Consider the following 25,703-nt stretch of genomic DNA (forward strand, 5'->3'; position numbering starts at 1 on the left):
ATATTAGACATATTAAGAAAAAGTCAATTTAAGAGGTGACTTGAGAGATGAGTCAATATCTCTTCAGTCAGAGTGGTCTCAGAATGGCAAACAATCACAGAAGTTTCAGTGCTTCACTTCAAAGCAGACAGTATGTTATCTATCTGCTATGTATTCAGAGATGAATCAAGCACACTCACTATTTTCTAGAGTTTCCTCCAGTACTAGAGGAGACAGGTCTCTGAAGAATAACAGCAATGGAATAACCCCTATAAAAAATATGAATAAGAAGTTATTGGCATGCACAAGAGGAAGTACTTCTGCCTTGAAAGGACATGGAATATTCTTAGAGGAGTCGACAGGAACTGGGTCATTCATTCAATAAAAAATATGTTTTCTGGATATATATTTGTGCCATTCACTTCCATTTTCTCTCATAACCTTCTTTGAAGGATGAGCCTTATTTATCTCCCCAGGAAAAGGAGGAATATTTCCTGCAGCTCCTTGGGTTCCTTTAATCCCTTATCCAACCAAACACATCCTGAAACCAAATTATGTTGGGATATAATCCTAATGGTCTAGTAACCAGGAAAAAAGATGAGGACAGATCCTGGGGATGAGATACACATGTTCTTACAACAGAGATACTCTACAGGAAAGGGAGTATTCTAACCCTTAATAGGGAGGAGTGGGCTACTATTATATGAACAGATGGGCTAGGGGAATTTGTGAATTCCCTAAGATATTTTTAGTGTGTCAATCCAGATACATCTATCATATAACTAAGTAATTTTATTTCTCAATCAGAGCCTTGACTTTACATAGACAATTGCCTTAGTTCATTGTTTTACTTTCTTTGAAGCTCTGGCACTTTATCACAGTCTTTTGCCTGGTTCTCAGCTTTAACTGCTCTCTGGTTGCAATTAGGGCTTGCTGTGCTACCAAGGAAGCCCGTAGCTTTCACATTTAATTTTTAATTGCTGTCTAATCACTGTTACCCTTTGGTTATCTTTTCTCTAAGATCTAGTACACTTAGCAACAACCAGTCGCATTCACTGTCTTTTATGTCAGTTGTTACTTATCCCATATCTCTCAAAGTTGCAATACATTGCTCTCGCTCATGCATCCTTCTCCACTGATAGACCAATCCAGCTTACTGTGAAAGAAAGTTTTAACAAAAGTACTGCTGTCTTGGACCAGAGTCTTCTGTGATCATCTAACACTAGTAATGGATCCTAGGTGTGAGCTAGCAGATGACTAAGTTCCTGGATTCTATCTCTTATTCCTCTGACCATTCCTGGAATCAATGATTGCAGTTTGTGGTCCCAGGAAGCAGAATCTGAGAAGATTAACATGCAAGAACTTTATCACAGAGTGCATGGAAACTCTGAAGAGAAACGAAGTGTGGTGGGATTGAACAGAAAGAGAAAAATTATGATGTAGCCCAAATAGGGCCCTAGCCAAGCCTATGAGGAGTTCTGAAGCTATGATGACCCTTCAGCACTGCCTTCATTTTAGTCAGAGGGCTGAGTTTAATATTCCTGCATCTATCATCATTGAATGCAGGCTATCTCTAGGAAGGGGATGTGATCTTGGGCAAAGCAGCTGACTCTGGTAAGGGGCATTTTCTATCGAGGGCTGTCATCTAACAGTGGTTAAATAGCAACCACCTGAGAAGCTAAGGGACTAAGTCTTTTAGCCCTGAAGAGGAGTCTAGGTGACACATCACAAAATCCACTCTGGAAATTTCAGAAGTAGTACCAGCGTCCAGTGCATGCAGCCACTTTCAATAGGACAGAGAATAATGGCATGCCAGAAGCTATGGCAGATGGACATAAGAACTTAAGGCAGTGCACCCATGTCTCTGTGGTTTTCAGGGGACTCAGATTAGCTGAATCCTCTAGATAAGGACCACAAGCACTCTACAGAGGATGGCGGGTCTGCAAAGGGCACCAAAGATCATTACAAGAATTGTTCACCATTTCCCAACACAGAAAATACCAGTGAAATGTCTTCTACACTAACTACCTGGAATTAGGCAAAAATTCAATGGTAAAGGGTACAGTCCTCTATGAGACTACCATTACTTCAGACACCAGCCACAAACCTGAGGGTTTCCAGGGCCACCCTCACTTATGACAAAGTGACCAGAAATTTGAGAGTTCCCTCAGGTTTGATAATTGCTACAATGATTCACAGAGCTCAGGAAAGTGTTATACTTATCATTTTAGTTGTGTTATAGTAGAGAGGATTCAAATCAGAACCAGTCAAAGGAAAGACACATAGGTCAGGGTCTCAAAGGATCTCAAACTTCCCGTGTCCTCTCCTTATAGAGTCAGGATATATTACCCACCCAGAACATGGATATGTTATGATATGCACAGCATTTTGCCAATGAGGGATGCTCTTCTGAGTTTAGGTGTCCAAAATTTTTATTGGGATTTCATTATGTAGGCACGACTGATTGGATCAATACCCATGTGACTGAACTCAATCTCCAGCCCCCATCACTTTCCTGGAGGTTGAACTGATACCTCAAAGCCAGAACCCCTTAATCGTGTGGTTGGTCTTTCTAGCCTGAGCCCTTCTCCAGAGTCATTATCATTAGCACAAACTATCTATAATTCCACCATGAGTCAACTCATGAACATAACCCCCCAGAGTCCACCATAAAAAAGATACTCTACAACGGTGAATTTCCAAGGATTTAGAAGCTACTTCCAAGAACCGGGGACAAAGGCCAGCTAAACTCTTTATTACAGAGAAACCAGCCATTCCACTGAGCCAGTGGAATCCAGAAGACTCCATTGCTCAGAAGAATGCTTTCTTTCATACTCTGTAAGGATTCAGTACGCTCCTTCATATAACTATTTACCACCTTGAAAGACAGAAATAAAGGGTGGAGGGGTAGACTGAAATGGGGAAGGACTTAGAAAAACTGATTCTTCACATAAAATACTTTTACACCAGCCCTTGATAGAGAGTCTAGCTTGGAATACGTATAGGAAAAAAAAAAAGCCTTTTTTTTTTAAACTAAGCTTTAAGGTGCCTGATATCCAGTGGAATTGAGGCTCTTAGGTCAGTCATAAAAAATAAAGAAGATAACATTTCTTCGTTCATTAGAAAGTAACATAGGGGTTTCCGTGGTGGTGCAGTGGTTAAGAATCCATCTGGCAATGTAGGGGACATGTATTCGAGCCTGGATCTAGGAAGATCTAACATGCCGTGGAGCAACTAAGCCCGTGTGCCACAACTACTGAGCCTGCTCTCTAAAGCCCACAAGGCACAACTACTGAGCCTATGTGCCACAACTACTGAAGCCCACGCACCTAGAGTCCGTGTTCCACAACAAGAGAAGCCACGTAATGAGAAGCCCATGCACGGCCACGAAGAGTAACCCCCATTTGCTGCAACTAGAGAAAGCCCACGTGCAGCAACGAAGACTCAACGCAGCCAAAAATTAATTAATTATTTATTTAATTCTTTTAAAAATGGCACTTACATGAGGTTCTCACACATGGGAAAGGACTTTCATGGTTTTAATTTTCCTCCAGCACCAAAGGAGGTAGCACCCATGATTTCTAATCAGCTTGCCCAATGTGGAGCAAAAGGTTGAAACGATGTCACCATTCAAGTATCAAAAAATGGAGTAAGACTCCTTATTTTACCGTGCTCTATTTTCAGCCAAAAATATAACTTGGGGATGTCCAATAACTTTTTAATGTTTAGGCATCTCTCATTGAGAATGGTCTAAAATCAGGAGATAGATTTTGTAGTAGCAAGGTCACCAGGAAGTTCTAAAACAGAAGAGTTTGAGATTGAACATAAATGGGGCTCTTTTTTGTGAGACAGTTTTGGAAGATACACCATCAGTTCCTTAGTTCTTTACCAAGCTCTAATTTTGTAAACGTTTGGTTAAATCCTAAGAAACACAAATTGCCTGTGTGGGTTCTTTCAGTGCAGAAACAAAACTCCTGCCCTAGATATATCATGATAACAAGCTTTAGATTTCTCGCGTTCTATCCTGTTGTAGTGCTGTCATCTAAAACGCCACTTGGAAGATAAGCAGATTTATTACGAGGAACTGGTGTCAACGGAAAACTGTACAGCATCAAAATGAAAGAGTAAAAACCCAATAGTCTTTCATTACATATTTTAGCCAAAGCATGAGTAAATTATGTTCAGGTATGAGACTCATATCAAGGAGTGAGTGGGAATGGAAATAACAGTATTAAGAATAGGGATACAGAGCAGATTTGTAGTTGCCTGAGGCAGTGGGGGTGGGTAATGGGTGAAGGGATCAAAGGTATAAACTTCCAGCTATAAAATGAATGTCACCAGGATGTGATGTACAGCATGTTGACGATAGTTAATAATACTGTACTGCATATTTGAAAGAGGCTAGGAGAGTGAGCATTGAAATTTCTCATCACAAGAAAAAAGAATTTGCAACTATGTATGGTGATGGATGTTAACTGGACTTATTGTGGTGATCATTTTGCAATTAAATAAAAAGAATAGGGACCTTGTTATTGTCAAGAGGTATTATGTGCCTGTAAAACACTCACAAATATTAAACAATCAAATGGGGGGGGAAATCTAAGATGATAAAGTGTATTGTTAAAACATAACAATCTGTAAGCTATGCTTACCTCATTCTATGAAACTTGGGCAGATGTAGTATACCTCAAGCTGTCTGTCACCTGCTTGATTAGATAGTATTATGCTGAAGCTGTCTTCTTCTGTAGTCATCTGCTTCTGGAAGATTCCCACAAAATCCTCAGTTTGAGGTATCTTGCTAAGACAGTCTCAGTAATTTTAAGATGACTTACCTGTCTATTTAATTGAGAGATATAAATCCAAGGATCAACGCTCTGAGATCTACACCAGGCTCAGGGTAGACTTTCTTGAATGTCTCTTCCAGGTTGTAAGTTATGAAGTTGTTTCACAGGATATCCACAGAAGTTCCTGGAAGATTTTCATAATATGATCACATATTAGTCTGTATTAAGACAGCCTCTGGGACTGGGGGCTGATATTCACAGAGTTCAAGAGTTTCTGAAAGTTGGCTTAAGTTTGAAAATTCCATTTGTCCTTTCTAACTTATCTGAAGATTGATCGTGATGTGGGTACTGGAGTTTTTGAATTAAATATAACAATTTACCAAGCTCCTTACTAACAGTTCTGGTTAAGTGAGTGCCACTATTTTAGAGAGTATTGAATTCCTCAGGCAACTTTTTTTTTCTTTTTTTGTCCCTGTAAAAGTTGAGGCTTTTATCCATCTTGACTACAGACATATAATAACTAAACTATATGTGTAATCAGTTGCTGGAGCAATTGTTTAAAATTCATTTGGAGGTGCTCAAAGAAGCTTCAAGAGTTTGATTCTGTTCTTCTCATGTCTTCAAAATTTTGTTAGGATTGTGTTTCAGGCACATAGGGCATCAACCACAGCCATTCTTGACTGTGCATTTGAAGTTTTTCCAGAATTGCTGTTTTAAGCTAAAAGCAAGTTGATATCTGATATGAAGATAATACTAAAGAGCTTTGTCCAATATAGTTCTGAAACTGAGCAGGACTCTGCAGGGGCTTCCGGGGGACAGACCTTCATGTTTCTCTTGACTCTTATGTGTAGAAAAGCTTTAGCCTCCTAGGCCTTTCCTGAGTTCCAAAGAGCAAATTTAACCTGAGAAGTGAGTGCAGAAACAAAGGAAAACAGTCAAGCAAGACAAAATAATAATAGTTCAGCCATAAAACAAAGTCAAGGACATTTCATTCCTCCTCCAGGACTATAGATAATGTCCTGAGCCATGTCTTGGAGTTGTTTTGCAGATACTAAAACCACCAGGGGGAAGAAGTTAACTCCATGCTGACTACTAGCACATAGAACCCATACTAGTTGCAATCAAAGGTTGATGACTGAGGTTCCCGAAACCTCACCGTATTATCTCACCATCAACCACTCAGAGAACTGTGCATGAGTCGATCACACACACTGTGACTCTGTCCCTCACTTTGTCTTTAAAAACCCTTTCCTAGGGCTTCCCTGGTGGCTCAGTGGTTGAGAGTCCGCCTGCTGATGCAGGGGACACGGGTTTGTGCCCCGGTCCGGGAAGATCCCACATGCCGCGGAGCGGCTGGGCCCGTGAGCCATGGCCGCTGAGCCTACGCATCCGGAGCCTGTGCTCTGCAGCGGGAGAGGACAAAACAGTGAGAGGCCCGCGTAGAGCAAAAAAAAAAAAAAAAAAAAAAAAAAAAACCTTTCCTAAAAGCCATCAGGGCGTCGAGCATGAACTGCTGCCTGTTCTCCTTGCTTGGCTGCACATTGAGTGCCTTGCAAAAAATGCTGTAGAAACAGCCCACTGTCAGTAGATTGGCTTTGCTGTGCATTGGGTGAGCATACCCAAGTTTGGTTTGTTAACAGTATGTTAGCCAGAATTATGAGAACAGAAGAGAGTAGAATCATTTTCTGAGATGTAATATAGAATCAATTCATGACGATATATTTATGATTATCCTGGGAGTAAGAACAGGTTGCAAAGAGTAAGAATGCTGAAAAATCCTCAGAGCCTTTCATTTATATCCTAAGGTATACTATACATATTCTTGATTAACAAAAACATTGAAACCTAGACAAAATTAATTTATAGACAGCTATTGTACCAATCTGTGTATCCAATTATGGGTGTACTTTTAACTTGAAAAATATGAAATTGCTGAAATATATTTATATTAACACATTTTTACTTATTTACCATCAGGTGTTGTCAGGAGAAAAATCTATGAATCTATTTCATAAGCATATAAGAGTAAGAAATAACTAAAGGTGAAATTCGAAAACACATAGCAATAAAAATGATTATCAGAAATACTTTAGATTATTAGATTACTTTTTTTCAAGAATAAGAATTTTTTGCTACAGTAGTTCAGGAGTATGCCTGCCAGAACTACATAGAGTAGACAAAATATTTCAGATGATGAAATTGGGAAGATCTGAAAATAATTTTTTCTCACCTTTATTGCCTTAGGATTAAGTATAAAGCTACCTGGAAAAGTTTAGTTAATTAATAACTGATGCTTATGCTAATCTATTTTAATTACATTCATTATTAAAATAACAACTGTCTGAAATGAGTGCCTGATTATTTTGGCAATCTTCATAATAAATTGATTTAATCAGTAAGTGAAATGATAAAACTCAGCAGTTATCAATGTTTTTTGACAAAAATTAACTATCAACTGGATCTAGTTATGTACTAAATAAAATATGATGTAAAAATGAAGAAATACTGCAGCTGTTAAAAATAAATAGTTCAAGTCACCAAAAGAGAGGCAGCTATCCCTTTGATTTTTTTTTGATCCAGAAAACTTTAAGATTAGTTTTCTTATTTGGTCTACTCCTTTAAACCTTCACTTTAAGTAGAGTTGCATCAGTTGTATAGATTTCTACTATAAAGAGAGAACGAAGAAGTAAAATCTTAACTGGGTGCTGAAGTTCAATGTGTGGGGATATATCTAAAAAATGCTGATCAACTAAAGCAGCACTAAACTAGAATCAACATAGTGAGGTGATCTCTAAGCAACTTCTCGTAAGTTTTGCCATGTCCCTAGAGGTGCTCCAACATGAATAAATTGATGAGGACTTCCCAAAGTTCAGGTGACACTCAAGCTACTAGAACCCTCTACCCTCACTTACTAATCTTCAAAGTATTTTATCAATTATTCGTTCAGTCATTTAGCAAACGTCCTTTAAGTCGTACTTGTGCCTGTATTTTCTTAGGTGTTAGAAGGAGATGTGAAGAATATTACACGCCTTGTTGTCAAATACTCCATCACCTACTTTTCAGATATACAAACAGCTGTAAGTAGTGTGATTAACCCGTTAAGATAAGTGGACAGAGAGGAGGGGTTGATAAGCAACTAAATAAGTCTTAGGATAAATAGAAGAATGGCTCCTAGAGGCAGTGTTAGGACCTGAATCTTAAAGTTTGAGCTATCCAAGAGACATTGGGAAAAGGAGTTCCCATCAACAGGAATTCATAAAGTCACACAGGCATTTGCGATGATTGGCTTATTACTGAATTTTGGAGTATTGTGTTCAACCTAATCAACTTTCTCTCAATTAGATAAGGTTCATTTTAGGGACTGGAATGTAGGTGAAGCTAAAAGTGGAAGGGAAATAACAGAGGTGCGAGGAAAGCAGGGACACAAATTCTGGAAACCAGACAGGGTCTGAATTTATCAGTATTCCTGGAGAAACTGATCATTTGTTTTTTTAAAAACATAATTATTTACCTTCCAGACCATTCTTCTAAAAAGACACAAATTATCAGGTGGCTATAAAGTACATTCTCAAAGTATTTCAAACTGAAAAGAATAGGAAACAAAAACACATGTTCTATTGGAATATGTCATGGTACCCTTACCAAAATCTCATTTTTCAAGTACTAGGAATATATCTGTTTTTTCACATTTAGATATGCAAAAGCAAATGCAGAGACTACAGAGGTGCTACAATAGAGTCATGCTGAACTTCTCACACAATTACTTTTGTTATGTTCAAAGCAATTACTTTTGCTGTTAGTAGGAGTAAAATATAATACCATTGAAGAGTGCAAAAAAACAAATGTATTTCTGGGAGTTACAACATAAGCTATATGAAAATAACCCCATGAGTTCTAGGGCCTGTGTACTGCTGATGCTTCAGTTTTAATTTGTTGAGGTTGTTGGCTTTTCTTCTAATAGCTGAAGCAGAATCTATCAGCTTCAGTACAAAATAGCTGTGCTTCTGGGGTGGGGTTGGGGGCGGATATCACTAGTGTACTTAATAAAAGTATTTCCTTCTAAAAATGAAAAATATTGATATAAAAAAGCAAATTATACAACTAATAGTCTTTTGAAGACTAAAACTTGGATGTAGGCTTCATAGGTAGTCTTTGGTGTCATGATAATTTAATTATCTCACACAAGAGGCACGTGGATCCCTCAACAAAATATGTGAACCTTAAAGACATCTTGTTTCTGTATGCAAATATTATATAATAATCATGTAATGATCTGTATGGCTCTTGCCACTGCAGTTCTGCTCTTGCTGTGACAGTTAATACTTAACCACCAACAAAGTCTTACCTAGGTCCAAGATCATATATTCTTTAAAAAAACAAACAGTGAATAATAATACAGATACTAATTATAATAACTTATGCACATAATTTAAATATTCATATCCATAATTCTTCTAAAACACAATAATTGCCTGTGGGGTGGCAGAGAAAATATTTTTGTATTTCTGCACAATTAAAGCTTTGTGAGTAAATTTTACATGGGCAAATTTGGGAACATAATTCATGACATTTAGATAATGAGATAATTCCAGAGAAATTTATCTGAGAGGTTGGGGAGCTAAGACCTGGGACTATGAAGGCATCATATGAAGATGCTGTAAAGGTGGAAACAATGGTCTCATCTTTCCCCTGGAGAGATGTATATACATTCCAAAGGGTTAAAGTAAAAACATCCTTCCCAAGGATCAAAGCACTCAGGTTATTTTTTTCTAAGTCTTTACCTACAATACAAACCAGTACACGAAGGATAACATCTAGATCTCATTGCTTCATGCCAGGATTAAGAAATTGAAGCACTGGGAAAAAACGTGCTTATTTGCTGTGTGTAAATATTGTCTTCTCTGCCCTGGAAGCCTTGTGTGTGCACTTAGGATAATACTGATAAATATGGAAATTAAAATTCAATCTTACTCCTCCCTTCTATTCTCCAAGATTTAACATTTTAGCTGTTTCTTCTTATATTGCTCTCTTTATTTCAAATACACAGATTTACTGTTTATTTAAGGACAAATTTAGTTAGAAAAACAGAAGCCAATCTATATTTTTCAATTGTATTAATACAAGCAATTAGCTGTTTACATGACTATTAGAAAGACTGGGGAAAAAATGTCTAGAAAACAGCGAATGAAGATCTTAGCTTAAGCATGTAAACAAATGAGTCTTACATGCTCACCCCAAAGCCACTATAAATTTCAAGAATCTCTGGACCATTTCCATCCAAGTACCTTAGTTATCAACACCAGTGAGGATGATTATCACAAAGCTCAACTAGAGGCTTCTTGAAATTTCACATGGGTCCAGTGTTTATCTTCAACTGACACCTGAAAATAAAACCCTGTCCTTCTCCTTTACCTTTAAAGTCTTATGAAAGTACTATTATTTGGATGAAGAAAATAGAGAAAGGGAATCTGGAAAAGGCAGTTCCTGGCTTCTACTTCTTACAGAAGACCTTAGAAGGACTTGGCCATAATACCTGTTAAACTGACAATAGACAATCCAGCCCATTGTTATTTCCTGACACACCATATTTAGATATGATCTATTACATATTATGATGCACCTTATTTTAATTACCTTAAACTCCTCTTTCTTATTCTCTCTTATCTGCTATTATAGTTAAGCTGCAGCTTTGGTTAAATTGATATTAAGTGTTTATAATAACATAACATTAAATTTATCTACAACCAAAAAACATAGTATATTTGTGATTATACTTCCATTTCTTAATTTTTCCCCCAGAGTTGATAATTGCAGCATTTTTTATTTGTTTTTGTTTGTTTGTTTCTATCACTATTTCTAAACTCATACTTAGAGCTCTTAAACAACTTTCACTGCTATTTTGTACATGATCAAATAAATCAAATAATTTATCAGTTCTATTCTTCCCCCACTTTCCACTCCATGACATTTCTTCTTGGTTGCTGCAATCTGAAATAGTTGTTCTCTTGGCCCATTGCAGAATTTTTACATAGGGTTTCTCCTTCCTGTTCTCCTGTGCTAAATCTCCTATTTCCTTCTAGGTTTCTTCCTCTCTCTTAGTTTACTTTTTTTTTTTCATTTTGATGAAGCACTTTCTCTAACAGCTTTCTGATCAAGAGTACAGAGGAGGTTACAGCATGGGAAGAAATGGGCATGGGGAGAAACAGTCAACCAGTAGTCTTTATTGGAATAATCTTAATAATAACCTCCAAATATAAATATCTTTATGACCAGTTTCTGTGCAGAATAACATACTGAAAAAAGGAAACCATATATGGCTGCATGAGTTCTAAGATCAGGTGGAAATAGGGACTACAGGTTTTACCATTTGTAAGCAGATTTTCATTTAATTCCTTATTTTTAGTCATCTAACTCACCTTTGATTTCCATGGTATCTGTTGTCTCTGAGTTGTTATTACTGGTTTAATTTCCTCAGAAGATAGAATTTTGATCAAAGATTGAGGGAGAAGGAGGGATAAGGAGAGAAGGTGAGAGTAAGTTGCCTGGATTGTGGGTTGGAAAAGGGCTTACGGGTCTACTGTCCTCTATGTAGATTTCTATCATCCTCCAGTTTTCAGCCTCACAACTTGCCATCCTTTCTCTTTCTTTTATGGTACATCTAGCACCAAATCCTGAGCCTCTCCTTTATTCTGTGGGGCAGGCAAGTTCTTTTCTCATTATTTTCCTTTTGGGTATTCTCAGTTGTCCAGCAGTTTCAATTCCCACTATGCTCCGAGGTCTTAGGTTTAGATTGTCATTCAAACTCACTAGACACAGTAGCTTTCACCAAAGACAAAGTTTATTTAGCTTTAAGAAAGAATAAAGAAGAGGAATCATTGTATGTAAAGTAGCATAGCCAAGGTTTCATGACTGCCAAATATGGTTATGAGAGATGATGCTGAGTGGGTATGAATAACCTCAGCCCCAGGAAGCCACCAACTCTGGGGTCTCTTCATTGTTTCTATATTGCTAGTTTCCTGGACACTTGCATTCTTTCTCTAATGCTGCTGAAGCTCATTATTTATAAGTTACTCATTAATTAGAGTTACTAATCAATTAGAGGGTAGCCAGTTAATCTCTACAACTAAGTACAGAGGCTTCATTCAGTACATAGCAAACTCAGGAGTACTCGCATTTTTTTTTTTTAGATCTGATATACTCCTATATATTCTTGAATCTATGGTATTAATTTTAAAATCTCTATTAATTTCTTAGGGCTGCCATAACAAAATGCTACAGGCTGGATGAATTAAAAATATTTATGTCCTTACAGTTCTGAAGGCTAGAAGTGAGCAGGGTTGGTTACATTCTGAAGCCTTTCTCCTTGGCCTGTAGATGGCCATTTCCTTCTTCCTGTATTTTCACATGGCCTTCATTCCATGTGTCTCTGTGTCATAATCTCTTCTTATAAGGACACCAGTCATATTGAATGACTGGTGTCCCACTCTTATGAACTTACTTTTTCATTTTGATGAAGCACTTTCTCTAACAGCTTTCTGACCCACGTTAAGAGTGGTGGCCCACTCTTATGAACTTATTTAACATTAATTGTCTCTTTAAAGATCCTGTCTCCAAATACAGTCTCACTCTGAGGTACTGGGGTTTAGGACTTCAACATAGGAATGAATTGGAATGAATTTGTGGGACATAATTCAATATATAACAGCATCCAGTCCTCAGGCAGCCCAGAGACCAAAGGAAAGGATCAGAGGAGCTGTTAACCTTTTCCTTTGACCATTCATCAATTTTCTATATTCCAAAATTTTGGACATTCTTTGTCTGCTCTTCCCTCCTCTCCTATCCTCTTTGTCTTTTTGGATTATATCATTTTATCTCTCTTCTTATCATGTTATCAGAGTTTATTAAGGAAGTAGAAATAAATGTGTGTGTTTAATCTCCTATGTGCATCCAGAAATACCCACCCCTGGGTATTTTGATTCAAGGTAAGAGAAAGGATTTTTTTTCCTATATAATGTTTTAAAATCAGGAAAAGATGTAGAGGCCAATGATAATTATTTAACAGTTGATCAAAATTGCTAAATAAATGATTTATTGCTTTCCTTGGAAAACTAAGTCTAATATCTGGAAATGACAGAACAATAGTCCAGCAAGAATTTTGAAAGCTATAAGAAGCACAGCAAATGGCTCAATGCTGTGACTCCATGATGGGAAACAAATTAACCAGAGAATTCTTGGTTCTTGGTATGAATTCTTTTTTGGTTTTCTCCTAAAATTTCTGGAAGATATAAGAAGCATTTATTCATTTTCTATCTAATGATAAATGATAATCAAAGAGCATTTTCCGTTCATTATGATTTACTTTAGGAAATAGTAGCAATATAGTCCTTATATACTTTTTAGTAACAACAGATACGTATCATTCTCAGGATATGGTGATAAGGAAATTCCAAAGTTACCATCTGCTAAGAGATACCTCAAATGTTCAGAACACTGACTCTTTTAAAAATAAAAGCATAAGGACTGAAAATCATTTTCTCTTCCATTTCTGATCCAAAGCTGTCTGTTCAATCAAGCATTTAACCTGGCTAATTTATGAATATGTGACCATTTGTAATACAAGTCATAAAGTTTTCATTCTTTGAATGAGATTTTGAGAATCAAACAGTTGTTCTTGCTTCAAAGCGTAAATCATCTCCACAAAGATTTATACTGGAGAGTCTGTACTGATAAAGAAAAACTTTTAAATATCCCAGATCATCATTCATATCATTAACTCTTACAAAGTTTCAATCCCCTTGATTTCAAATGGGTCAAGTCAATTTAGCAAATCACATCAGAAATCTGTCAATTAAATAATTTTATTTTGCCAACATTTTATTAGGTTAACAGATCTATTTATTTAAGAAGACCCTGCAGCCTTATAAAAGACATTTCACTTTGTATACTGTAGCTGGCTGCCATTCTGCAGCTATAAATAGCCATTTTACTCTATTATGCATTATCTGATAATTATGAGGTATAGTAAGTAGATAAACATAATAAGTAGACAGGTATAATTAAATTTTGTATATGGGATGTTCAATTTCTTCTTTGTCATAAGAATACGGGAATGACCAAAGTTCATAATTGGATGTTCAGTATAACTGTATAGTTTCTTTAAACCCTCAGTTTAGTTCTTATTTTAACATGTAAAAAAAAAAATTAGACTATTTTTAGGTCTAAAGTATTTATGCTGTCAAAAGGCATGACAGGGCTTCCCTGGTGGCGCAGTGGTTGAGAGTCCGCCTGCTGATGCAGGGGACACGGGTTCGTGTCCCGGTCCGGGAAGATCCCACATTCTGCGGAGTGGTGGGGCCCATGAGCCATGGCCGCTGAGCCTGCGCATCCGGAGCCTGTGCTCTGCAATGGGAGAGGCCACAATAGTGATAGGCCCGTGTACCACAAAAAAAAAAAAAAAAAAAAGGCATGACAAAACATTTAAGAACATAGTCAATGAGAATTTTTTGGCCATTCTATCAAGAAGTATTTGGTTAATTTTAAAAAGTTTAACTGCAAAATTGGAGTAACTAAAAATGGCCCGGAATAATGTAGAGAAAGAGCCAAAACATAGTTTAAAGTATCAAAGACCTCTTTGCAGTGCCATAGAGAACATGAAATGAAATTTGTGATTTTACCATTGGTAATCTTTATTAAGACTGAGGCTATATAATGTGCATATTAAAGTGTGCTACTGGGGACTTTTCTTTCTGTTCTCTTTGCCTACTTTAAATAAGAAATAACATATTTTAAGGATGAAAAGGAAGAAAAGAGAAATTGAGAACAAGTGCAGAGGAAAAATAGTATTTGTTGGAAAGTTCTTGGTGTCAAATACGTAAATGAAATTTACAGCTATTATTTTACTTGGTGAGAGACAGATTATATGGAATTCAATCTCAGTCCTTTCCTGGGACAAGATACTAATCCTGTTGTGTGTATGTTTTCTCATCTGTTAATTGAGGATGGTACTTAAATGAGGTTAAATGAGGACCTCCTTAGGGTTGAGGTGAGGATTGAATGAGTGTAAGTATGTAAGATAGTTCAAGCAGCACATGCAAATTAGTCAGTGTCATATAAACATTTGATATTATTTAATCCTCACAAACTTGTAATGAATTATAGAGACTATAAAATGGACCAGTGTAGGATCCTGGAATTCTGACATATAGTCATTTAAAAAAGATTTTGTTCATGGACATAACCAGGAGCAGCTCATTGAGAGTATTAGCTGTTCTGAATCAGAAATGCAATGTTAACATATAGTTCCTGGGCTTCCCTGGTGGCGCAGTGGTTGAGAGTCCGCCTGCCGATGCAGGGGACACGGGTTCGTGCCCCGGTCCGGGAAGATCCCACATGCCGCAGAGTGGCTGGGCCCGTGAGCCATGGCCACTGAGCCTGTGCGTCCGGAGCCTGTGCTCCACAATGGAAGAGGCCACAACAGTGAGAGTCCCACGTACCACAAAAAAAAAAAAAAATATATATATATATATAGTTCCTCATGTATGAATATTTATATAAATATACATTCATATATATCATGCACACACACATATCTTATACCTGTAGTAAAGACCTGTCCATGATAAAATATGGGAAATCAAACATTACAATGAAACAGAACAAACAAATAAAATATGGGAAATCAAACATTCCAATGAAAGAGAACAAACAAAAAGACTTACAGATAAACAGCTATTGAAAAGCATCAGAATGAAAAATTTTAGAATACATGTCTAAGTGAATTCTATTATTACCATATAAAATCTACCTTTATTCTTTGTAAGTCACTGCTGCACATACACACACTCACACACATATATGTATATGTACATGTGTATATATGTATATATACTAAAATACATATAATATATATTCATATATATACTAAAATTCATGTCAGCCATAGCATAGCATCCATTTGGTCTTTTCAACTATTGAAGGAGGTACTATGGATTATAAATTATTTTGAGCCCAGGGAAATTAGACAGTTTTCAGGTTTTGAAACAATATCCAGAAAGCCACTATTATATTCAGTTGCCAATATTCAAGAACATAAAATCCTTAGATAGGTATAAAGAAGAGTGGAAGCAATAACTTCACAAATATAGCCACTATTACCTCTGAAGAAATTTAATAAACAACGGACATCTACATTTGTGCATCAGTTGTTGATGACCATTTGATGTGAATTTTATGAACAATAAACCAGAAATAGCTCCATTTGGTTCTTTCATTATACTTACATTATCTCATATGTCAATAAACACAGAATATAATCTAATTTTTCCACTGTTATGGAAACTTTGATGAAAAATATAATGATAAATTAGAGGCAAGTAGATTACTCTTTTATATCTGCTCTTTGATGTATGAAGCATGTGTTGTAATTCAGATGATTTGAGGATTCCTCAAGCTTTGTTTCCTCTTGAACATTTACATAACCCTTCTTTGACACAATATTCTCAGAAGAATATATTGTATCAATTTTCTTTATCCAGAACTGCTGTAACCTTACCTGCTGCATTTACAATGAACACTGAATATTTCAGCCTCTACATATGCTTCCCCTCTGTCATTCTCTTCATCAAATAAAATTGATTATCATGGGAAACAGCATTAGGCTAATGAGAGATTATATGGAGCATCATGACTCTATATAATGACTTTATAGCACAAGTTCTCAGACTTCTTAGATAAGTGCTATTTTCAATTTTGACTGAATATTTGTCTAATACCAAATTTTTATACCAAGTTCAAAATCAAAAATTACTTAAATCAAGTTAGGGTATCTCCTAAGCAAACCTAGGAAACAAATATAACAAATAATCTAGTTAAGGTGGTTCCCTCTACCACACCAACTTTGGGAAATAGAACTAAAGTTGCACATAAGTTAATATTATTGCTCAAGATTTTTATGTCTTTGAATAGTCTATTTTGAAAGTCACTATTTGGAGCAAATTGAAGCCAAATCTATGAAATTTTATTTCCTCTGTTGTAAAGTGAGAAATGTTGACTACGACTTATGTCTCAAAGGACTAACTTTGGCACTAACATGAAGATTCCTAACAATAAAGAATCTCATACTCTACCACACAACTAATGATCTAAAGATGATTCATGTGAATCTTAAATTTTGATATTCACTGGTCAAGATGCTTTCTAATATTATATACTTTTATGACTCTTTGATTCCTGGAATGGGGAGTAGTGTAGGAAAAAGTATCTACTTCCAAGCTGATGCTGAAGAAAGGGGGATAACTAACATTTTGCACCAAATACACATAACCAAGTTGTATGTGAAACTTTGGATTCAATAACTTTAGTTATTATGTCATTTGAAACACAAAACTGTGCAATAATACCCACATTATGAGAGATTTTGGACACATTTATTTTCTCTATTTTATTCCTGTTTTTTAACATCATTGATTTTTTTTTCTGTCATTTTATTTTATTTGTTAACATCTTTATTGGAGTATAATTGTTTTACAATGGTATGTCAGTTTCTGTTACCTGACAAAGTGAATCAGCTATACATATACATATAACCCCATATCTCCTCCCAAATGTGTCTCCCTCCCACCCTCCCTATCCCACCCCTCTAGGTAGACACAAAGCACTGAGCTGATCTCCCTGTGTTATATGGCTGCTTCCCATTAGCTATCTATTTTACATTTGGTAGTGTATATATATCCATGCCACTCTCTCACTTTTTCCCAGCTTACACTTCCCCCTCCCTGTGTCTTCAAGTCCATTCTCTATATCTGCATCTTTATTCCTGTCCTGTCCCTAGGTTCTTCAGAACCTTTTTTTTTTTAGATTCCATATATATGTGTTAGCATAAAGTATTTGTTTTACTCTTTCTGACTTACTTCACTCTGTATGACAGTCTCTAGGTCAATCCACATCACTACAAATAACTCAATTGTGTTTCTTTTTATGGCTGAGTAATATTCCACTGTATATATGTGCCACATCTTCTTTAACCATTCATCTGTTGATGGACACTTAGGTTGCTTCTATGTCCTGGTTATTGTAAATAGTGCTGCAATGAACACTGTGGTACATGATAGTAACATTCACAACCCATAGATTATTTTGGTAAGTGCCATCAGTGTATATGAGTATATTGGTTGTTATAAAGAATCACTAGCAAATTAACTAAATACTATAATATTTGTTCATCATAGTCAAAATAGGTACTTGTTTTTATCTGACCGAAACAAAGATTTCTTATTAGTTTCTGCCTATGTGTACTGTTTATAGGAAAAACTATGATTAAGTTTTACATGGACATGTAAATTTTATTATTTACTCTCTTAATAGGGATGTAGATTTACTTGATGTTTTCAAAAAACATTTTCAAGCCAAAACATAAATTCTTATTGGAAATAATAAGTAAATAAATATTTTTTTTTTCTTCCCCCAATTGTCAAATTCCCCTTTTCAGTGACTTTGTTAATTATTTGTCTTTAATTTTGTCTTTGAAACCTTACAGAAAGATTCTTAAGGAACCCATTTATGTGGATAGTTATTTCTGTAAATTGTTCCTTCCTAGTAAATATTTTCCTGCTGATATTTATGGACAAAATTAAATGACATGATGAAAAATCAAGTCATTTATATTGGCAAAATACCTAACGGATGAATAATATATTTGAGATTTTGCACTGTAATCTTTACACCTTTTCAAAACATCTTTTCATGTAAGCTGAAATGTTTTCTAAAGAATGATGTTATTGCATATGGACAGGCCATCAGACAATCCTGGCCATTTCAACATCACCTCAGGGTGTTTTTTTTTGTTTTTTGTTTTTTGTTTTTCTTAACATCTTTATTGGAGTATAATTGCCTTACAATGTTATGTTAGTTGCTGCTGTATAACAAAATGAATCAGCTATATGTATACATATATCCCTATATCTCCTCCCTCTTGCGTCTCCCTCCCACCTTCCTTATCCTACTCCTCTAGGTGGACACAAAGCACCAAGCTGATCTCCCTGTGCTATGCGGCTGCTTCCCACTAGCTATCTATCTTACGTTTAGTAGTGTATATAGGTCCATGTCACTCTCTCACTTCGTCCCAGCTTACTCAGGGTAAGTTTTTAAAGTAACCCCATAGGTAGATGGAGAGTAAAAACAGTCTTGATTAACTTGGAGAAGAGAAACCCGAGGGGATATACAATGATTGTCATTAACCCAGTATTTGTAATATCCTTATAAAGAAAATAGTCCTCAATTCTCAGTTTTGCTCCAAACGAACAGTGGACGAAAATTAAAAGAGAAAAGTTTTGATTCATTCTTGCACAACACCCAGATATTAAAAAAAAAAATAGCTAATGTTCATGAGTTTTTTTTATTTTTTATCAACCTTTTTCTAATCTATCTATATCTATCTATCTATCTGTCATCAATCTAGCTATCTCTATCCTGTAACAGCTATCAATAGAACAAGTAGCTGCTAGAGATATAAAATTGTCCTTCACAATGATTTTTTAGGCTGCATAACTGCATTTGGAAGATCATATGTTGCTGAAACAGACATGATTCCTGCATAGATAGTGGTTTGAACAAAATAACCTCTGAAAACCTTTTACATGCTTTGATTCTATGTACTAAGGATTACAGTGGAGCCACAAGAGAGTCTTCCTAGGATGGAGAAAAATGAGTATGTAAATAAATTTTGAGCTAAATGTGTTTTGGCTAATATTAGCTATACCATGTTGATTGGTTCTCAGCTTGAAAGTTGAAGCAGATGTAATCTCCCATCCTCTTACCTCAATGTGATAAATGCAGGATACACCATCATAATTAATGTAATGAAAGTATTCTGGTTTTTATCACAATCTGATGGAGGTCAAGCAATTCACTTAAGTTTCCTTCTTCTAAGAAATGACTCAAGGATACAGTGACTTTCCATCCTATGTGTCAATGAGAAATTAATCAGTCGATCTAAGAAAGAAATGGAAAATTTTATTTGAGCCAAACTTGAATGTTATAGCCCAGGAAGAGCATCTCAGAAAGCTCTGAGAGCTGTTCCACCCATTAGAAGTCAAGGCACAGTTACATAAGTTTTTTGAGATAGAGGACTGTACATCAAATGACGTATTATTGACAGTTTACATAGTCCAGATCTAAGCGTCATTATGGTGAGTCATGTGACCTTTATGAGATCAAGGAGGAATGTCATCTTTTAAGGGGTTGTCTTGTTGATGCTAGGAGAATATTGCTGTTTTTGGTAGAGCAGGTATTCCTGCCAGTGGGGAAGATTTGGTCAACGCATAATGCAGATTCACAGTGCACAGTGGGGGGAGAGAGAAAACCAAAGTGTAACAGGGAAGAGCCAAATCTGACTACATGTTGGATCTGTTACTTTTACTTTAACATTTGGTTCCCATTGCTTTTGTTCACTAAAGGATACTGTCTATACATAATGGCCTGCCTTGGGGAACTCTGCCCCTTTGCCTGAATGTTAAACCAAAGTGCTTTTTTTCGGGGAAACATCCGAACCCTCTCCACCTATGGATGGCTGCAAGAAAGAAGAAATTAACATATCCCCTCCTCGAGGATGACCATTCCCGGGAATATTTGCAAAACTTGTAGACTTTTTACTTTACTTCCTCATCTCCATTCTCTCTGTGCTATAAAAGAAACTGGCATCCAAACCCCCATAAGATGGTAATTTTGAGAATTTCATCTGCCATCTTCTTGGTCTGCTGGCTTTCCAAATAAAGTTTTACTTTTTGCTTCAACACCTTGTCTCCGATTTATTGGCCTGTCATGTGGTGAGCAGAGTGGGCTTGGACTTGGTAACAAAAGGGCAGAGAAAGTTTTTTGTTTAAATTTTTCTTGTCTTGCCATAAAATATAAATTTTATTTCACATATGGCTCTACTATCTTTGAGTTCTCAGTCTTCAGCTATAGAGATGGAAGAAAATGAGACAGTGGAGAATCACAGGAAACATTTTAGATGCCAGATCTGGAAATGATGTTCACCACTTTTGTCTATATTCTATGGACCACCTATTTAATCACATGGCCTCAAGATAACACCAATAAAAGCAGGCAAATGGAACTTTGTGTGAGCCCAAGAAATGGAAATGGAAAGTATCTATATCTACATTATATGAATGTATTCAAAGTTATGCTTAAAAGTTTAAATACATTTATTTTCTTAATCAATAGTTATTACATATATTCTATGCCAAGACTTAAGGTATGTACTGTGTATAAAATATTGATAAAACTCAGCTTCTACATTTAAATAATACCCACATAAAATTGATTTTGCTCTATGCTCAGCTGTCATTTGAATGTTTTTCTATTCCTTTGCTTATAGAACTAGGATCATTCAAGGTAGTCAATAAATAAACATCAATCTGACTGAACTCTATTAATCTAATCATTTGTAGATTTACTTTATGTTTAAAAGTTTTACATGTTTCTTCCATATAGCTGTTATACATGATTTTAATTTTGATTAATTGTTTATGTTTAAAGAATTATGCCTACAAAACAAGATAAATATAGAAAAAGGAGGAGGAAACAGAAAATAAATTAGAAGTTCATAACAATAAAAGAACTTGGATGAAGTGACTTATTTGCATGAAAGATGGTTTTATATCGATAGTATAATAAATAATATATTATGTATTTGGTCTTTGTCCCCAATTCCTGGCACAGGACTCTTAAAATCCTGGGCATTTCCTGAGTGGTGGGGATGTCTTTTGTTATTTGAAAGTACGGGAAAGCACCTTAATGGACTCTTTCATTATGCGATAGTAAAATGTTTGAAACTTGTTCCAGGAAAATGGGATGGACAAGGCAATGAAATGGTAAATCACTCTGCATAACAAAAGTTAAATGGGTCATCTTTGGATGGAGATTGCTTAGTGTGAAGACATGTGTAATTTCCCTCTGCTGCTGCCAAGACAGGAGTTAGAGGAGTTTCTGGCCCTTTAGAAGGCAAGAGATTGGGAAAGAGATGCAATGTGATGTGGGGAGTGGGTGGCTGAGGGAAGAGAGGCTGAGTACAGAACTACCTGTGAGAGACGTAGCTGGGAATTCAGTGATACACGATATTTAGCCATGAGTTTTTGCTTTCTGTTTTAATTTTTATCAGGTCTTCAATAATGTCAGTTAAGCACAAAATACTTTTATTAGCCCTATTAGTGTTACTTTGTCAGATGAATGAGAAATTGGGAAAAAGGAGCCAGTAGGGAAAGCAGAGGTGAATTCTTTTTATTCACAATAGGAAGTATAGTTTATCAATGTTTATCATTTTCCTATAGCTTTTGCTATAAGCTTAGATAAATAAAAGCTGTTTGACAACAATCATGCTCATAAAAAGTAAAAATTACGTGATATAAAGCGTTATTCTTTTTTCCTTCCACAATTTATACTTTATGAAGTAGTAGCCTATAATGTTGATTTGAGAAGAGCCTGCTTTGCTATATTTGAATAATAATCTGTTAAACTGTCTTCTGATGTAAATAACATTGTTACCAAATCAAACTTGGGTCCGCTCACCAGCATGCAGTAAAGCCAATCTACTGACACCTATTGTGGCGAAGGAAAGTGCGGAGTTTACTTCAGGAGCCAAATAAGGTGTGTGGGCGGCTAATGCCCCAAAAAACCTAACTCCCCGATGGCTTCCAGGGAAAAGTTTTTAAAGACAGGGTGAGGGAGAGGGTTGCAGGGTACATGGTCAGCTTGTGAACATTCTTTTGATAATTGGCAGTAGGTTAATCAGGAATCAATATCATCAACCTTCTGGTTCCAACCAGTCTGGGGTCTACATGCTTGTGATAAGCATGAAGTGAATTTCTTCCACCTGGTGGGGGTTTCAGTACCTGCAAAACAGCTCAAAGGATATGGTTCAGAATATTATCTATAGCCCCTCAGGAGGAACTAAAGGTCCTTTGTTTTACAGCTAAACTATTATTGTCTCTGCTTAACTGTTTTCCTTTGGTTCTGCATTTTCTCACTTCTCTGATTAAATATATTCTTTGGAACTCAGGGATAGCCTAGGAGTCTAAAGTTTTTCTACAAACAAAAAGCAGGCAGAGGACATGTGGGTGGTCTGTCCCAGGAAGGCCCCATAGGGTCACTCTCAGTTACAACATGTGATTTAATTATTTTTCTCACTCATTTACAAACTATAAGATTAGAACAAGAATACCATTTTAAGGAAATTTCTATAAAAATGAGAAACAATTTAACCCTTGATGAATGTAAATTCCTTAGGAGAGCTGTGAATTGTTTTGCAGTAATCCAGTAAACTGGCCACAGAGGATGCTAACTTGGAACAAGGTAAACTTGATGGAGATGGAGAAAAGTGGGAGAATTTTAGGAGGCAAATTCTGAAAAAGATGAATGTGCATGTTGATGGATAAATCTTAGGTTTCTGGCTTCAATATATAAGTAGATGGTGTTGCAAATTCTTGTAGTTAGAAATACGGGATAAAAAGATATTCAATTCCTTTAAAATATTGTAGTCTCTTTACATTTGCTAAATCTTGAATTAAAAAAAGTTCTAATCTATCAAAAATATTTTTAAGGAAAAGATTTTCTAATTTATCAAAAAAATTAAGAAAAGTAATATAAAGATTCTACCTCGTGTAATTTAAAGTATATTATATATTTAAGTTTGTTGAGAAGAGTGAGAGTATAGTCATTTAATATTGACTTTGTGTGTGTGTGTGTGTGTATATATATATATATATATACCTGTATATATAGACAATGAGATATTATAAGATGTCTCATGCTTTATAACTGTCTTAAAAGGCATCTGTTTACTTTGTTTTATTTTACATTTTTCATTATCAATACCTTAGATTTCTAGTGTCAGGGTAAGGATCTGATGAGTGAACAAACTAGTATCTTAAGGGAAATAAAGCAGTCTAGTGTAATGGTAAAAAATTGTAGAGCAGTAATGGCCTGACTAGTTTGTAAAAGGTACAATATTGTTGGTCTCACGCATTCAGGAAACTGACATAGAGAACCCCCTGCTGTCCTTCTGCACATTGGATCTAATTTAAATTCATAATGCCACCTGCTACCACTGCTTTTCTTTCTATGAATTGTAATAACTTAGATAGAATATTTAGCAGAGTTTGATAAACTCTAGGGAAAAACAGAGGGTTATGTTGTTAATTTTTTTGGTATTTTTTACTATTGAAAAGAAAATGAACAGTCTATAGCCATACAATCTGAAAAATGCATACATATATATGTATTTTTTTAAATTAATTTTTATTGGAGCATGGTTGCTTTACAATGTGGTGTTAGCCTCCACTGCACAACAAAACAAATCAGCCATACACACACAGATATCCCCTCCCTTTTTGACTTCCCTTCCTCTTAGGTTACCATAGTGCACTAGGTGAGTTCCCCGTGCTACACAGCATGGTCCCATCTGTTGTCCATTTTATACATAGTATCGATAATATATATGTGTCAATCCCAGTCTCCCAATTCCTCCCACTCCACCCCTTTCCCCTCGGTATCCATACATTTGTTCTCTACATCTGTCTTTATTTCTGCTTTGCAACTAAGATCATCTATACCATTTTTCTAGATTCCACATATATGTGTTATTATACAATAGTTGCTTTTCTCATTCTGACTTACTTCACTCTCTATGACACTTTCTGGGTCCATTTATGTCTCTACAAATGACCTAATTTTATTTCTTTTTATGACTGAGTAATATTGCACTGTATATATGTACCACATCTTTATCGATTCCTCTGTCAATGGAATCTTAGGTTGCTTCCATGTCCTGGCTATTGTAAATAGTAAATAGCTTCAATGAACATTGGGGTGCATGCGTTTTTTTTGAATTATGGTTTTCTCTGAGTATATGCCCAGTAGTGGAACTGCTGGGTCACCTGGTAATTCTATGTTTAGTTTTTTAAGGAACCTCCATACTGTTCTCCATAGTGGCTGTATCAATTTACATTCTCACCAACAGTACAAGAGGGTTCCCTTTTCTCCATATCCTCTCCAGCATTTATTGTTTGTAGATTTTTTGATGATGGACATTCTGACTATGGTGAGGTGATACCTCATTGTAGTTTTGATTTGCATTTCTCTAATAATTAGTGACATTGAGCATCTTTTCATGTGTTTGTTGGCCATCTGTATGTTTTCTTTGGAGAAATGTCTAGTTAGGTCTTCTGCCCATTTTTGGATTGGGCTGTTTGGTTTTTTGTTATTGGGCTGTATGAGTTGCTTGTATATTTTGGAGATTAATCATTTGTCAGTTGCATTGTTTGCGATTATTTTATCCCATTCTGAGGGTCGTCTTTTTATCTTGTTTATGGTGTCCTTTTCTGTGCAAAACTTTTAAATTTAATTTGGCTCCATTTGTTTATTTTTGTTTTATTTTTCATTACTCTAGGAGATGGGTCAAAAAAGATGTTGCTGTGGTTTATATCAAAGAGTGTTCTGCCTATGCTTTTCTCCAAGAGTTTTAGAGTGTTGGGTCTTACATTTAGGTCTTTAATAGACTTTGAGCTTGTTTTTGTGTATGGTGTTAGGGAGTGTTCTAATTTCATTCTTTCACATGTAGCTGTCCAGTCTTCCCAGCACCACTTATTTAAAAGGCTGTCTTTTCTCCATTGTATATTCTTGCCTCCTTTGTCATAGATTAGGTGGCCATAGGTGAATGGGTTTATCTCTGGGTTTTCTATCCTGTTCCATTGATCTATATTTCTATTTTTGTGCCAGTACCATACTGTCTTGATTACTGTAGCTTTGTACTATAGTTTGAAGTCCAGGAGCCTGATTCCTCCAGCTCGGTTTTTCTTTCTCAAGATTGCTTTGGCTATTCCAGGTCTTTTGTGTTTCCATACAAATTGCCAAATTTTTTATTGTAGTTCTGTGAAAGATGCCATT

This window comes from Mesoplodon mirus (assembly GCF_964341445.2).
Source record: "Mesoplodon mirus genome assembly, chromosome: 6".
NCBI lineage: Eukaryota > Metazoa > Chordata > Mammalia > Artiodactyla > Ziphiidae > Mesoplodon > Mesoplodon mirus.